The 16,672-nt window shown below is 41.4% G+C and overlaps 1 protein-coding gene across 4 annotated transcripts in view; it reads right to left on the bottom strand.

The window, feature by feature from the left end:
• Positions 1 to 16,672, bottom strand: part of SFTPD (surfactant protein D) — a 61,380-nt gene that overhangs the window by 24,237 nt on the left and 20,471 nt on the right. Inside the window, exons 2-4 of one of the 4 annotated variants that reach the window (XM_080400928.1) lie at positions 14,547 to 14,879; positions 13,945 to 14,360; positions 13,152 to 13,229 (exon numbers count right to left, since the gene is read on the bottom strand). The gene's annotated coding sequence lies outside the window, so the exon portion shown is untranslated. Of the gene's footprint in view, positions 1 to 9,175; positions 9,195 to 13,151; positions 13,230 to 13,944; positions 14,361 to 14,546; positions 14,880 to 16,672 lie in introns of those variants that run through there. The other 3 variants (XM_080400925.1, XM_080400926.1, XM_080400927.1) reach the window with 3 other exon arrangements.

Here is a 16,672-nt window from a genome sequence, read left to right as displayed (position 1 = left end):
AAAAAGCAGTCTCATTGCTTGTCTGTCATACCAAACTGTCTCCAGGGGTTCAAGCTAGAAAATCAGAATCAGCGTAGCATAGGTTTTTCCTAATTGTGCCTTTTCAGCTGCGTGCTCAGCCCTGTGCAGAGCCCAGCCTGCTGGGTATACGGAGCGCCCCTTTCAGTCCCTTTCCACTATTATCTTGGGCAATCCTCTAAAGCTGAAGTGGATTTTAAGTATTTGATTTCTAAAATTTAGTTTGCAAAACCTGGAGGGAACAACTGTGCTCCTGACTCTTTCAGCAACAGCGTTACCATGCAAATGGTACATCACATTCCTCAGGCATCTCTTTTCCCAGCTATGTTTCCACACAAATGGGGCTCAACTGTCTAATAACTCCCATCTTTTACATTCTTTTACCTTCCCAGAGTGACATACTGTGCCACTGTAACAGAGATAAATGACATAAACTATTATACTTCCCAACGCCTCACACAATGTGCCAAAAATAAAGGCCAAATTCAGAACTATTCCGAGAGCACTTGACAAAGATAAACCTCCCGGCTGCCAGCATTCAAAACCACTGGAGAACTCCCAGTAACTCAAGACAGAGCGTAGTATACAATTTTCAGTAAAGTGATATATAATACACTTCAGTGTTGCAGACAACGTTTGAAACTTCTCACAACTGCTATTGCGTGATGAGCTGGCAGCTCTTCTCGCCCCACAGTGTCCACAGCAGCCCATGCTGATCCTGGCATCTAATCCCCGTTTGTTAAAAATACAAGTTCTGCTTTAGGGTAGACTTTAAAATACGAGATTAAAAAGAAACAAACACTTTCACTTTCTTTGTTGAACAAAGAATTGAAAGACTTTTAACTTTTTTTCACTACTAGTCATGAAAGCTAGAAACATGCTTTAGTCTTGAAAGTGAAATCAGAGATTCTCCAGATGCTGGCAATTGTGCTTTCAGCTAAACACCCCGTCCTAGAAAAATACAGCGCAGAGAGGACAATCTGAGGCTTCAGGATAATGTTTGCTCTGCTAGTTTCTGATGCACAAATAAAAGGTCTACTCAGCAAGCTTAGGAAGTTTAGCTGTAGCTGTCTATAATAAAAGGTAAAAAGGTTCAAAAAATGCATCACTTCTCCCCCCCTGCCTTTCTGTTTTCCTGTTTTTACGCTCTTTACCTTGCTTCTGTGAATGCACGTAGCTGCTTAAGCAGGGTGGGGAGGCATAAGGGGAAACAGAGGGGTTAAAAGGTTGTGATCTATAAACGAAGTAGCATTGATCAAACCACTTCTGAGTGGGACACCCTTGCACAGGTGTTCTTGGATCCATAAAGTGCAAAGTAGGAGATAATCAAGACAGTAACCAATGTATTCATTACAGCGTTGTTTAGGAGATTTCAGGATTTCCAACTAAATTTGGTGCTTTGCCCTTCTCAGCTAAGGCAGCTTGGAGTAGTTTAGCTTCCTTTGTTATATCAGAAGAAAAGTTCAACGGAAAATATGCTGGAGAGTAATTCCTGGGGCGGGCGGGGAAGGTTGCACGAAGCCTTTTTTGATACATATCTCAGCACAAGGCCAAGGTGGCCAACAGTGCGGAGGGGAGGGAGGGGCAGAGGTGCTGCCCAGAGGTATGCCAAGCGCCGGGCAGCCCGGCAGGGAAAGCTGCAGCAGGAGCAGGTGCTTTTACCCCTCCTTCCCTTTCTCGTTGCCTTGGGCACATCTCTGAAATGTGCTCAAGTACAAGCTGTGAGGTGGGGTGGGACAGGAATGTAAACAACTCGGACCCATCAAGGTAAAGTTGTCCTGAGTATCCAAATAGTAAAGGGTGAATAGGAGACCAAACTAAGACGAAACAACACGGGAACAGAGGGCAGCTTTAGGGTTTTGAATCCTGTGAGACAGTATACATACACATTTTTTGTGGCTCCGTAGTAGTATTTTATGTTAAGGCTGCTCACTGAAGTTCAGCCTGCTGCACGCCCACTTCCATGAAGCCCAGCATTAGCCCACCCAGACTCGGGCATCAGACACCTACGTGTGGGTTGCCCTCCGCTCTCACATTCTGTATACTTAGTCCAGCTGCTTGACATTTTATCTGTATTTAAGCCCACTGGAAGAGCACACCAGCCTGTTAGACACAGCAGTCTTCCTCCCACTGCAAAGCTGCCAGAAGCTTATTGCAGGATAAGGGTAAGTGCAGCTCCGTGGGGCAGTGTGTCACCAGTGAAAGCCGTAAAGAAACCAGAGCCCACGGCCAGCCAGGAAAAAGCTCTCACAACTGCCTACCCTGAAGCACTGATCTAAACAGCTCAAGCTACTGATGTCTGAAACATCACCAGGGTCACAGACCATGAAAAGAGATGTTAACTGTAGGTGCCTCAGGATAAATTAATTCCCTGGAGATAACACAGAGGACCCAGCCATGCTGCTAGTGCTGAGGTTTAGCAGAGAGCTTGAAAGAGATAGGAGACGGCACTTAGGTTTCCAGGCTCTCCTGCCTTATTTCTTCTCCGGGGCATTATTGGTCTAACTACAATTCAGGGATTATTTTTCTTTCCTTATGTCTCCAGGTGCTGGGCCATAGGGTAGAGCCCCTTTGGTAACCTTAAAGCCACAGACTTCCCTGTGTAACACTTCTTCTCTGCGTGTTTCACATAGATGGTGATGCCTTCACACTAAGAAGCAAGCCAGAGCAAAGGGCGTGTTTCTCCGTTGTTCTGAGCATGTTAACCACCCCTTTCCCCATATTTATGTGTTACAATTAAAAAATAAAGCAGGGAATACAAGTTGCCACTGATTGAAATAGCTTCCCGTTTCCACCTTGTAGCTCCCGCTGAAAATTGCCACTTGAAAAATAAAAAGAAGCAAAAGAGCTTTTCCGAGATTGTGGTTTTTCACATGTGACAGGATAGGTTTTCCTTAGCCTGTACTTAGCCTGAAATTGTGTTTTAGAAAGATAAACCCAGCAGCTGATTAACAAACGCTGCTCTCATCCTGAATTACTCAGCAGCTCTGCAGAGGTCATATTAGCACCAAATGAGATGGTTCTAATCAGGGGTATAACAGCAAATACAGATTAGTTTATAATTAATGCAAAATTAAGTGGTCATCAGGGATGCTGATTTAAGCCTCTTGGAAGATAATAGAACATAATTTCAAACTTCTTCCTCTCTTTTCAGCACCTGCTGAAGAAAGGTGTCCCCAGCATACATGGTGAGGAAGGTTGGAACTTAGGGTACATCAGATGGTACCTTGCTGAGCTTAAAAGTTTCAAGCAATATGACTTAATAAAAGCTAGGTCTCGTTCCTGCCCTGTGGACTTGTGTGCAGTCAGGAGTTAAGCCTGAATCGACACAATGGCCTGCAAAAGCTCACAGGTTTCAACACCGCTATTCTGCCTCTCTGAGCAATGGTTCAGGACAGGACCATTCACTGGGTAAGCCCAGGCTAACAGAGCTATACTTTTACTTACAAAGCTGCAATTCTAGGGCAACACCACCAGAGATGGATTTCCATCAGTGCAATACAGAGCAGAGCTTGGTTTTCTAGAGAGGAAGGGAAGCTAGGGGCTTCCCTTCTGCACTGGAGGTGTTTCAGCCAGGGAGCCTACGTGATGCAGTTCTTCACTACTACTTCGTAATTCTTCCCAATGAGGGCGGTGAGGCACTGGCCCAGGCTGCCCAGAAGCAGCTGGGGGTGCCCCATCCCTGGCAGTGCTCAAGGCCAGGCTGGACGGGGCTGTGGGCAACCTGGGCTAGTGGAAGGTGTCCCGGCCCGTGGCTTGGAGCCAGGTGATCTTTAAGGTCCCTTCCAACCTAAACCATTCTATGATTCTGTGATGATCTATGTAAACTTTGTGATGGTCTACACCAGTGTAAACCTACAAGACAGGGAACGTTTGGAATAGCAAAAGTGATACCAGACTGAAGCCCAAGAGCTTAAGGACACAAGAAATGAGCTGACCGGCATTTATTCCAAGCAGATTCAAGAAATGCAGTTCAGATTTACCTTATACACCCATCCGGGGCCAAATACACCTTTCATGTACACAGCCTGGTAAAAAAGTTAGTTATCTGTACCTCTGGGCTGTATGAAAGTGAGCATAACAGTATGAATGTTCTGTCCTGCTTTTGTGAACTCCCAATGTTTTAGCATAAGATTATTTTTCCACTTGCCTGCAAACAGTTGTGCAGTTTTCATAGATCCCATTTGAATGATGTGTCATGCTCTCCAAACATGAACAATCGTAACATAAGGTTACAAGATGCCTCATGGATTTCTACCAACTGTATTGGAGATTTGCTGGGCAAAGTCATGTAAAAATTAGTCTTATGTTCCAGAGCTGGACTCTAGAGAGAGTGATTGATATGGCAATTAGGAATAATGTTTCTAGAAAAACTGAATTGAAAGAACACAATCATTCACATCTGCAAAATACTATTCTGAATCTTTTTCACATCAGCAGTTTAGTCATTATAACCTACTGGCTAATGCACTGGGGGCATAGTACATCATTGCTCTTAGTCCAGCTCCAAATGAAATGGTCACAAAACATATCACAGTGGGTTTTAGGCACATTCTCAAAGTAGACTTACATAAACATTCCAAATAAATGCATTGGAGACTGAATGACCACTAATGCCTACACTGGAAGCCCAACAGGATTGTACCGACTCTCTAGAATGTCTCTTGTCCTAAATTAACCCAAGTCTGTCTTTTAAATATTGCACCATATCATGTGCTCTCATATAATAAATACTGATTAAAAACTCCCAGGCAAAATTTAAACAGTTGCTTTCATAGCTGCAGGACACCAATTAATCAAGAAATGGAATGCAGTTCACTTGAGAACTGCAAAGGTATGTCACCAGTAATGACAAGGAGAACATGATGCAGATCAGCAGATAAATTCTACTCTAGAAAATTCATACCTTCACCAATTTCAGTAATTGCTTTTTTGAGTACCTGTATAATCTGGTGCAAAGAAAAGAAATGTCCTTACTCACAAAGACAGACATTGACTTAGGCAATGAAAAGAACCGGCTATAAAACAGATGAGCCGGGCACCAAATGCCCCTCTGTAAAGATATGTTGTTCCATAGGTCCACATACCTGGCCAGTGTAGGCACAACCTTTCTTGCCATAGAGGAACTTTGCTTCCGTGTCTTTAAGTGGAAGAGGAATTGAAAATGTTCTATTCTCCCATGGTCAAAAACTTAAAGCCTGCATGCAAACATTGTTCTTAATTGGCAAACTTCTGGTATTAGGCTTTGTTGTCACGGTATTCATCTAATCCTAATTAATCCAGTCTGTGGGTCACCTTTTTGCAGTTCACTCGAGGGGAAAGAAGCTCTCATCAAGAAAATCATACAAAGGTATGGTATCACTTCTCTCACATTAAGGACCTATTCACATAAATTAACATTAATAAACATTTTGCTGTTTTTCTGCATGAGCTAAATTCCACTTGGAGTACACTTCACCAGTGGGCTCTTGTGTTTAAGACAAAATTTTTCTGCTTTCTATTGAATATGTCTTGATCTATATGACCTGTACTTCAAATGATGCTTATAGATTGCCAAAAAAAGATCTTGTTCTCTTGTGGTTGTTCCACTGCACATAAAGCAACCTGGCTGGGCATTTTACTCTTTTATTCCTCTTTGTAGTTACAGCACACTTCATTTTCCTATCACATGGAGAAAAAAAAGCAAGAAAACAGCTGAAACTTCAAAAAAGAAATTATCTGCATTGCAGTAACCACTTGTGTGCAAGAGACCTCTGTATCCAGATGACAAATACCACTCTAGGCTTTAAGTGACCATTATCAGTGAATTTGCAAACTACAGTAAAAGCATACTAGGAACAAAGTCATCATCAAATACTGAAGTAATATAGGACTGTATGCACTGTCCACTCTTTACATGATAAAAGAATGTATCAGATGCAACATGTGGAGAGTAATCTCTCCAAGTTTACAGCTCAGCTCAAAGACAGAATACATTAAAAAAAATCATTGACTTTGAAGGTTATTTAAAAATGCTTCCCTCACGCTGCATTTATGGGGAACTCATAGGAAGGTATAACAACCAGCCTGCCGAGCGTGCTATAACTTATTAACCTTAGGACCACTATGATAAATGCAATCTAATTCATAATAATTGAAAAAAATTAGATCTCTATTTTACTTAGAGATTGAAAACTGAATGTGAAAAAGAAAACAATTATAAATACACTCAGGCTCTGTTTACTCCAGGCCACTTTTTGGGGAAGACACTTCTATATCGGCCACATAATTGAGAACAAAAACTTTGGGTTTTCTTCGATTCATCAGCTCAAGAATTCACAGATAATTAAGGCACGTGAATTTGGACAATTAATATAATTACATTTGCTGGAGTCTTGTACTATTGCACCGTCTTAAGTTTTTAGGTTATTTGGTTCTCCAGCATTCCAGTGTCTGTAAACTACAGCCCCTCCAGTCATATACACAAACCTGCCTTCAGTCAGTTCATCAGTATCTCTATATGAGCCTGCTGTGAAGGTCTTAGTAAGTCTTTTAAAGCTGTATTCTCAGCCTCTTTCCTAGCACAGGCAAGTGCACTTCCAGCTTTTGCACAAAGGGATTTTCCCTTGTCAAAAGTATCTTCTTTTCCAGCTGAGAGAAATATTTTTTGCCAATACTCCTGATGGTCTTTCAAATCAAAGCTTGAAACAAAAGTGAACATAATGGTATTGTACCAAAAATTGAGCTTGCTATAGTTATTTACCCATATCACAATTGTACTTCAGAAGTAGCTACTACCAGCTACAAACAGACTATTGAAGGAGTAGGCGGAACCCAGCAGAAGTTAAACAAAATAGACACCTGAAAATATCAAGCCCACACTTCAAGAAAACTGGAGTTTCCCAGGAAACTGGATCACAAGTCGCGTTCTCATGTTTTCCATCTCCAGCTCATATCTTATCACAGCTCTCGAATTAGGATCTGAAAGAATTCACGCCCAGATTGCAAGCATGACAAAACAGCTTGCCAGGTTTCAATGCAAAAATCACAGATCCGTTACAATCATACAAAGGAACAGAGCTGCAGTTAGATCTTCTGTACTCATCAGCTTTGTCACAGGAACCGAAGCTGAGGGGCTGTAATGGAGTTCAGGGCTTGAGCAACAGAGTAGAAAGAGGAGACATAGGGACAGTGTTAGTGAGCCTGGGAAGCTATTTCTTCAGGAAATACGAATTATCTTAGGAGAAGTAGGAATATATAGCTCATGTGCTTGACAAGCTTTCATGAAAAGCCAATGGAAAGTGAAGCTCCTGTTAATTTAGCAGCTGTCTTTAATGGGCAAATTGTTTCTTGTTATTGTCTTGAAGTTTTTGGGATTGGTGTGAAGGAAGTCTCCCACCTTATAACAATGACTCAAAAACTGGGACATATGCATAGCTAACTTTTCCCCCAACACTGTGGGAATGGTACCAGCACAACACTCCTGTGGGCAGGGAACCTGCTACCCTTCCGTGCTGGGTACAACCTCCACGATGGCTTCAGACACCCTGTTCTAGGGCACTAATACATCAACGCCGGACAAGAGGGAGCTACCTGAAGAGGTTACAGCTACCAGCTGCTCAGCTTCTCTGTGCTCTTCAGTTACTTGCCCCAGTTTCACGTTAACTTTCAGGCTTTACACACAACTATAGCTACAACGTTGTGCTTTCTCCAGGGAATACGCCCCCTTGGAAGGAGGGCCAGCGGGTGGTGGGGAGCTATATGGCTTTATCCTGCTAACGCTCATGATGTGGTAAATTGCACCCTGTGTCATTTCCTCCCAAGTTAATTTAAAAACAGTGATGGACTTTGTGCTTTTCCTAATATGGAAATAATATAGAAATGCATAATTTATATATATATGAAGCACCTATCACCATACTGATAAACATTCTTTGGAACCACTCTTGACAGCAGAGGTAAGAACAGGAGTCAGTCTGTTAGTACCTCAGCATATTTGCTTCCAACCAATTCAAAAAAAAAAAAAAAGCCATAAGACTTTCTATCAGGACTAGTAGTGCACTGACGAGACAGTCTTTGAAAGTTTTCACACCGTATCTCTTGAGAAATTACTTGCAGCCAGGCCCAGGCAGAAAACATCCCAATCCATGTCTACTGCTAGAAAGTTATCTAGAACTGAGGCAAGACAATAAATGCAATGTGATGCTTAAAGCATAAGCACCTGGAGGACAGTAGCTGATCCTGCAGTCCATGTAAGGAAGCCCCTGCCCTGTGTGTTGGCAAAGTGGTCCTTAAAGTTTGGCAGGTCAGTCAGTTCAGGAAGGATGTACTCAGTGAGACAGCGTTTCATTAATGACCATCTCCCATGAGCAACACAAGAGAAATGTGTAACATATGTTTCAACCTCCTGTTTTCCACTCCTTCCCCAGCACAAACATGTCCATCATTTCAACAGGCCAAAAAGAAAACTAATCAGTGGTCGGACCCTACCTTTATCTGTCTAATCCAGCCTCCAAACCCCTGTATTTTTGTTTCCAAAGCAGTTACTTGTCTCTGCAGGTCGTCGGCTATTACAATTAGGAGTTAAGGGTGTTTTTTTAGTAATTTATAGTAAAATGACTCAGAACAACTGTCTCAGAGATGCTTAGCTCTCTGTAACCTGATGCTATGCGAGCGTGCTGTTTGGTTTCCAGAGCAGAATCCACAGGCAGAGTTGTTCCATGGGAATTTGTCCCACTGGCAGAGCCTTATCCCTGACCGGGATGAATGTTCAGGTGGGCTTTGAATTCTCAGGACTGCCAAGGTCATGTTCTATTCAGAGAGAAAAGCCCAGTTCTCAAAGGCAAAACGCACATGAAAACATAATTAAAGTTGAAGTAAAAAACACATGAACAACAGGCAGAGAATGAAAGAAAAAATGCTGCTTATGATTTGAAATAGAGGCTTTGTTATTTCACCCACAGGCAGCAATGAAATAGGGACTCATGCCAGACACTTTTCCCCCCCAGTTATGATGGTCAACTCATCTGCTATGCAACAGATTGTTTACCTTGATGCTCCTCACACCTCTGAAAATCATGCCTCTCCTCAAAAGATAATATAACCCAAATATTTTTTTGGAAAATACATTAAAACGTTGAAAACCAAATTATAAAAACATGAGAAATTTATTTCATACTTCCATGGTCTCCTTTTTCTCCTTATGGTCCCAAATGTCCTTTTATTCCTAGAGGTCCTACTTCTCTAAAGAAATGCTGTAGACCTCTCAATTCTTCTAGAGTCTGATCTAAAATAATAATAATAAAAAATGTTTTGTAAGTTTTTCACCCACTCCTTTTTCTTAGTCCTTAGAGAGAGTAGAAGACACTGACTCCTTCCCTCCTCAGCAAAAAAAAAAACCCAACAACCCAAACATCCAGCTCAGGAAAATTGAATTGTTCCTGTGGAAAGCTTAATTTTCTAGGAAATGCATTACTTCGATGAAAAAAATCTTTACTACACCTACATATGGCACTGAAAATCCAATGAAATAAATGCTGTCTCATGTTATTGCAGAGGCACCCATGCTCTAAAACCAGAAAGCCAATATACCTCAGCTGCAATCCAATCACACATCACAGTATATGATCTAGCAAATGAGCTAAATCATAAGACTAAGGATGCCTCCTGAAGCAGTTTGTTGAAACAGATAGTGCTGGCTTTACTTACGTCGACCATGAAATTGCAGAAGGCATGCTGAGGGTATGTGGACCAGAAAATGTCTATAAGGAATATCAATATAGGTCACAGTTCACATCAAGTGGTAGTGATAAGGATGGGAGTGTGCTTGCAGGTTGAAAAGCAGTTATCTAATTCCAGGATGTGTGGCATACATATAACAACGCAGACAGCATACTGTGAGAAAGTATACAATTCCATATGTATACAAAACATAGTGTTTGGACAGAAACGATGATTTGGCAACTTGGGAGAGCAGGTGACAAGATGTGTGGTATACACATAACAACAGACTGGACACTGTGAGAAAGTGTACGATTCCACATGTACTTATTAAGTGTGGACAGAAACGATGATTTGGCAACTAGGGAGAGCAGGTGACTTGGTTCTACCACATGACAGAAACCACTTGCTGTTCTATTTGCTGTTTGCAGCAGTGCATGAAAAAAGTTACCTAACTGACAAATCATGCCTTGGGGGAATTCTGTTGCTGGGACTTAGTGAGTATGGAGCAATCAAGTTATGGTCATCAGATTAGCAGCCAACTCTCGCAAGCGTGATTTCTGGTTTTGAGAGCTGGCCCCTGGAAAGAAAAAGCAATAACCATTTAAGTAGGGTATCACAGGGAACTCTCTGATTCAGAGTACAAATGGTACAATCAGATTAAAGTCTCATTATGTCTCTGTTTTATGGGCTGCTGAGAAAATGTATTGTGTATTTTTATTTATTAAAAGCCAAGTATCTAGAGGAACATTATAAATGCAGAAAGCATTTTTTAGCTACAGAGCCTGCAAAAGGTTAATGGAGCAGAAGGAAAGGAGAGCAGTAAAATGACAAAATGAAAGAACAAAGGAGGCGTGAAAGGAGACTAAAGGGATGATAAGGAGTGTCAAACCCACGATATTACTAAATGGCCATAGTCCGGTACCTGGTTCTCCCTTCTCACCTTTGGGACCATCTCTTCCATCTCTGCCAGGCAAGCCATTGACTGCAGGAGCACTGCGCTGAAGTACTGGGCAGCAATACATTTTCTCTTTGTGTTTATCTGTGCTAACTGAACCTGTTACCATCAACAGTGAGAGCCAAAGCACTGAGGTATCGAAAGGCTGAAGAAGAGTCATTGCCAAGTCCACAGATCTGTGACAAGTCAAGCAGAGTAATTTCATGAATCTCTCCATTTACATCTATTTAAAGTGCTGCCTAGGAAAGCGCTGCCTGCATTGCCTAGGAAATACACTCCTGTCTTCAGGCAAAAGACCAAGAAGAAGGGATAATGTCTGAACCATTTTGTCTAGCCTCTGATTGTACCTTTACAAATGGAAAGCAGAAGACAAACAACCAAGCTTATAAGAATCTGAAAATCTCAAGGTGTAATGAAAATACCTCATATAGCAATAGTCATCAACCTCACTGTGCTGTAAATCCATTCCAGTGTTTTCTTCATTGTATGTCTAAATTTAAAGCACTTCTCTTCATGCTAAATTACTTATTTGATATTCCAGTTTGGGATGAATCCTGAACTCTCCAGCTGCTGTATTTCTGCTGGCACTATTCTTTCCACAGCTATCAGGATGGCTGTATGCCTAAGCTTAGAGTGGTTAAGTTGTTTCTCTTGATAGCATCTCCACTACTAGCAAACACCAGGAGCTTAAGGGACAAAAAGCTTAAGTGTGTTTAAGCAGCAATGATCTGTTTGCCTCCCAATTTCTCCTTTCAGACCTTGCATGTTAGAAGACAGATTTCTTCCTCAGCCTTACACCTCAGAGCCGAAGTCCTCTTGCATCCCAGATCTGCAATGCTTTGCTGCCCTCTCTGAGCAGAAAGCTAACAGGCATTAATATCGTAAAGTAAAGCTCCGTGTGATGTTCTGACAAGTTGCACCACAGCAGCTTGGGTTTTGTCCTTAGTATGAGGGTCAGATTTGATGCAACCATCAAATTCCCATGTATTCTGTGTTTAACTTGAAGAAACACCAAAATGAAGCTACCACGGACATGAGCTGACAAACTTTTATAGTAAATAAGCCCCATTCCTAGGTGAATTTGCCTTATTTTTCTCCCAGATCTACCAGTCAAAATGAGAAACAAGTGTAAGGAAGCATCATTTGGTTGTCAGATTGGGTTAAAGAGAAAAAATGGAATCCAGCATGAATTTTGCTAGTCACCTCAATTATTTCTTTCTTCTAAGCTTCAAAAAAGATTACCCACAGAGAGCAGCTTCCCCGTCACGTTTCATCTGATAAAGTACGATATAAGGTATAATCACTAGCATATTATGGTGAGAATATTATCATTAGGATAAAAAACAGTTTTAAAAGCACCACTTTTCTATATGCTCCTTTGTGCTTCCTCCATTAGGCTCACATTGTAATTTGGGGCAATGGCATACAATAAAAAAAAATAAGGAAAAGTATTTAGCTAACTAAGATAACTAAGTTTGAATCCTGGTTTATATTTCTTATCCAGCTTCCTGGTCTCAAGCCAGTTCTTAACAGCCCTCTAAGGACTTCCTGATGTGAATTTTTATACTATGTCAGTTATCCAATACTGGGGAAGTTGACATTGCTGCTGTCTCCCATGAAGGCAGCAAGACAAAGCTCAACACAGTGGCACAATAAAAGAAAACTTGAAAATAAAAAAAAATTAAGCTCTCAGAGAAGCCTGCTCCCTGCAGAGATTCAGCCTCACACAAACCTTTGTTGGTTTTGCCTGTCAGGAGCTAAGATCTATTTACCTCCAAAGTTTCCCAAGTTGACTGCCCCAATCCTTTATTCCAGGAGAGCCGAAGTGCCTGTTTACCTTTGGCAAATTGGTGGCAGGGTTTCCTAGCAGTGAAATCGCTTCCCAATGAGACTAACTATAGTTTGTACCAACAATGCTTTAGATAAAAAAGCAAAATGTTCCAAACTTGTAACAAAAAATGGAGTAAATCTTAGGGAGCTAACACAGAAAAAGCAGGTTTTGCAATCCATATTTATATTTAGAAAAGGTGGAGAATCCCACATGAAGAATCCCACTGAGTGTGGGTGCAATTACAGCCCTCAGGTCCCAAGGCTTGCACAGTTTCAGACTTTCTGAGCGGAGATCAGAATTAGGTCTTGAAAGATGATGTGAGACTTTTATATTTAGGATATAGTTAATTCTGGAAGTTCCTAATTAAAGACAAAGATCTCTGGTAATTCTTTTCTTCCTCCATAAAAAGTGCTTTAGGACACAATTCACTTGATGCAGATAACAGCAGAGAAGGGATCCTGCAAGAGGCAACTGGGAGTCCTTGTTCCACATCGAGTCTTGGAGGTGACAGCTCTCAGTCCTTAACCTGAACCCTTAGAGTCTGACAGCGTAGGACAGCTCTACTAAGTCAAGTACTAGGGAAACAGCTCCTCAAAAGCAGATTATGCAGAGAATAGTCAGGGACTGTTAAACTGATAAGATTACGTCCTGCTAAGAGTCCTCAGCTTGCTGTGCTCCAGTGGGGCAGCCGGCAAAAGTCCTTTTGAACCAGCATGCCTGCACCTGCAAGGGTTGCATGGCCTCAGTGTGGTCAAATTGTCACAGCCAAAGAGATTTTTACTTACCAGCACGTTTACTTGATCATTACACAGTGAAACTCTTACTGCACCACTGGCTTCCCTGACAGCCAGCACAATAGGATGCAGGAGAGAAGAAACGGAACAGAAACCTGCTGGATTTTGACCATGAGGATGAGCCCACCAAGAGGGGAAAAAAAAATCCCCTAAATTTCTACTAAAAGCTGTAATTTCGAGCTTTATTTTGGGAAGAGGTTGCTTACTGGCTTATCTCTGTCTTGCACAATCTTAATGATTGCCTACCTCAATCTTACCACCCCTATTTACAGGTACTGCATATGACATTTTCGGAGGGAGCCCTTTGCTCTTTGCCTGGCCTTGGACAGACATTGGCTGTGTTACAGTACAAATGAACAACCAAAAAATCAGAACAACTGGAGGCACTGAAAGTTGTGACTGTAAGTTTTTTTCCTTTATTCAGTCAATGGATTAATTTTTTAATAACCTAGGAGAGAGAAGGATATTTGAGGCTTGCCTGACTGCAGTGACTGCCTTTCCTGCAATATATTCTGAATTATCTGTGGAAAACACCTGTCCAACTCACACACACACTTTTATGTTTGAAAATAGGATACGGAATTTGGAAAAAAACAACATGGGGTGAACGAATATAGCTTTAAACTTTAAAGTAAATCACTTACTACTTGTCTTCCTATAATGCCAGTGATACAGTTAGTGGTTAGAATAAACTTCTCAGTAGAGCTTGTACTGTCCAGCTGGCTCCGGTACTACTGTGTGGACATGAAAAATACAGTAGCGAGAACAGTGTGTGGGATGTTGCCATGGGTAGCTCTGCAAAATTAATAACATAAAATATAACGCTGAGAAAGGGATGTCTCAGGCAATTCTGCTTGCAGAAAATTTCACTGCCCAGTGGAAGGTCTGTTAGATGCCTCCAGCTGCAAAACACAATTCAAACTCTCCATCCCTGCAGCAGTGTCAGGAGTGATTTTGTTTCCAAGATCCCATTTCTTGGGCTGTTGTTCTCTGATACGGTGGTATCAGATAGAGAGGTTGTAGGCTGTCAGGCTGCCTTTGTATCTTTCCTGTTTAGGAGCTAGAATAAATTTCGTCTCAGTAGAAAGAAAATGAAAACATCAGTTCAGAGCAGTGCTGTTTGTCAGCCATGATTTGATAAAAACATTGCAGAGCCAACATCATTAAACGGAGATTTGGAACTAGAGATCTATTTATTTTTATTTTTTTTTTTTTTTAAATAGGAAGCTGAAATTTTCACACTGACCTTTGTTGTTTTGGCCAAGAACCAAATATGGTGTCTATATGCTGTCGGCACATGGAATCCAGGGCTCGACTTGTAACCTTGTAGCCCACAAAAATGTCTGGCTTGTTGAATGTCTGTTGAACTTCCCTGAAGGTTGCTCGCCTGCAAAAGCAGAAGTATAAAGCAGATAGGATTCTCAGCAGTTTCCCCACCCCTAGGTTCTCACCTGGTCAGGACACCATCTTGAAACATTATCACACAGTAGAAATGGCACTAAGCTGTGGCAAACCCGGCATGTTTATTTGTAGTATCCAAATCCACAAGACCATTGCATCAAGTAACCAACCAAGTGACCTGCGCCAAGTAACAAACAAAAATGATAAGGGTAGGTGGCTTAGTATTCCCAAATTATTAAATGTCTGTCTTTACTAGATTTGTAATTTCATTTTCTATCTCCTTATTTCTATACAGCCTACCTTTTTTTTCCAGAATTATTTGGTTCTCCCGATTCCCAGTTTGAGTATCGAGTTCCTCACCGTATAGATCCTTGAATGTACCTTCTTTCTGCATATTGTTCATTTGGGGGAATGGTCTTATGTCTGGCTGCTCTTTGATATATGGTGCAGCGCTCTGCAGTTTTCCTTGGAGAAGCAAGCAGCTCAGCACGTGAGAACGCTTGGCTTTTGAAGTTTCAGACTTGCCTTTGGAGCCATCAGTTTTGAGTATTCTTCACCAGCAGCAGTATCATGTGGGAATAACAGAAGTGGGAGCCATATCCAATTATTTTCATCACAGCATAGCAGGGTGACAGTTTCTAGACACTTGCAAAAGGATCTATGGCTAAAGCAGTGGGTAGATATGCACAGCTAGCTCATTGATTCACTTTGATGTCAGACCAACAGAGCGCTCTTATCCCCAAACCAGGAGTTTACAAAGCATTTCAAACTTTTCATTGAGACAACTAGAGTCAGGATTAAAGACTTTTGAAGAACAAAACCCTAGGAATAACCTTGTTTCAGAAGAACCTCAGACCGGGCATTATGGAGCACCATTCTTAATAGGTGCTCATACAGTGAGTTTAATTAGAGCTCTTAGGAAGATATAAAGTGGAAGCTGTCCTGTGTGCAGAATCTTTTTCTTCTGAATGGGTAGCAATTTATCCCTTGCCTGTGAAATCTACCGTGCCTCTGAACTTCTGCACAGTAAGAAGGATGAAGCAGAGCTGAAGCTCTTCATCTATTTCTTTTCACTTGCCAGCCTGCCACGGAGACTATGCAGATTAACAGTTCATTCCTGTTTTGGGCTGATACCCTGAGTCAACCCTCATTAATGACAGAATCTTTGGATGTCTTGTGTCCACTCTGTATATTAAGAGCAAGATGAAAGTGTCAATTGCTTGTGAGAGAGGAGGAAATTTATATAGCAGGACACACTAGGAACGATGCCCTAGTAATAACACAGATAGGTAGAAATAGGAACAATACTGTAATTATTATTAAAGTCTCACCCTTCGTTCATGGTAGAAAATAGACAGCATAAGAATCAGCACATATAATACTCTGAGTTCATGCCTCTGTATAAAAATAAAGACCTAAATAAGCAGAGTCCAGCAAGTTTCCAGTGGACATTAATGAGAGTCAGATAATTTTGATTTTCTGTCCTGGGCCAGACAGCTGACAAAGCAGGAGCAAAGCAGAATTTTGTACTACTTTCACTCCCTCAAAATTTAAATGACTGCATGTTCGTCCAGATTTAAGCTTATAAACCAAAACCCTATTCCTGTTTCTTATTAAAATCAGACTTTTCAGAGGTGCTGAGTCTGTACTTTGGAGTTTGCAAGACCAAGCAGATAGTCTTTGCAGAAGCTGTGAGAGAGGGAGGACAGTTCTGAAGCAGACCAGACCAAAAAAAAATAAAATAAAAAAAATCCAAACAACCTGCTGAAGTCAGAGGAAGTTCTGTTTGAGATTCAGAACAAATTTTACAATTCACACAGGATTCCTCACTCGGGGTACTGACTATTAAGAACACATGCACCAAGTTTCTCCTCTTCTTTTGAACATTTGCTGACTGAGCTTTTTGTTACCTGAGCTCAAAGTGATCTGAGCTTCAAAAGCATGAGTTTTAGAAAGAAGATAACATCAAGA

The sequence above is a fragment of the Falco punctatus genome, assembly GCF_963210335.1.
Source record: "Falco punctatus genome assembly, chromosome: 9".
NCBI lineage: Eukaryota > Metazoa > Chordata > Aves > Falconiformes > Falconidae > Falco > Falco punctatus.
Note: the sequence above shows the minus strand (reverse complement) of the source record. Positions and strands in the feature narration are given on the sequence as shown.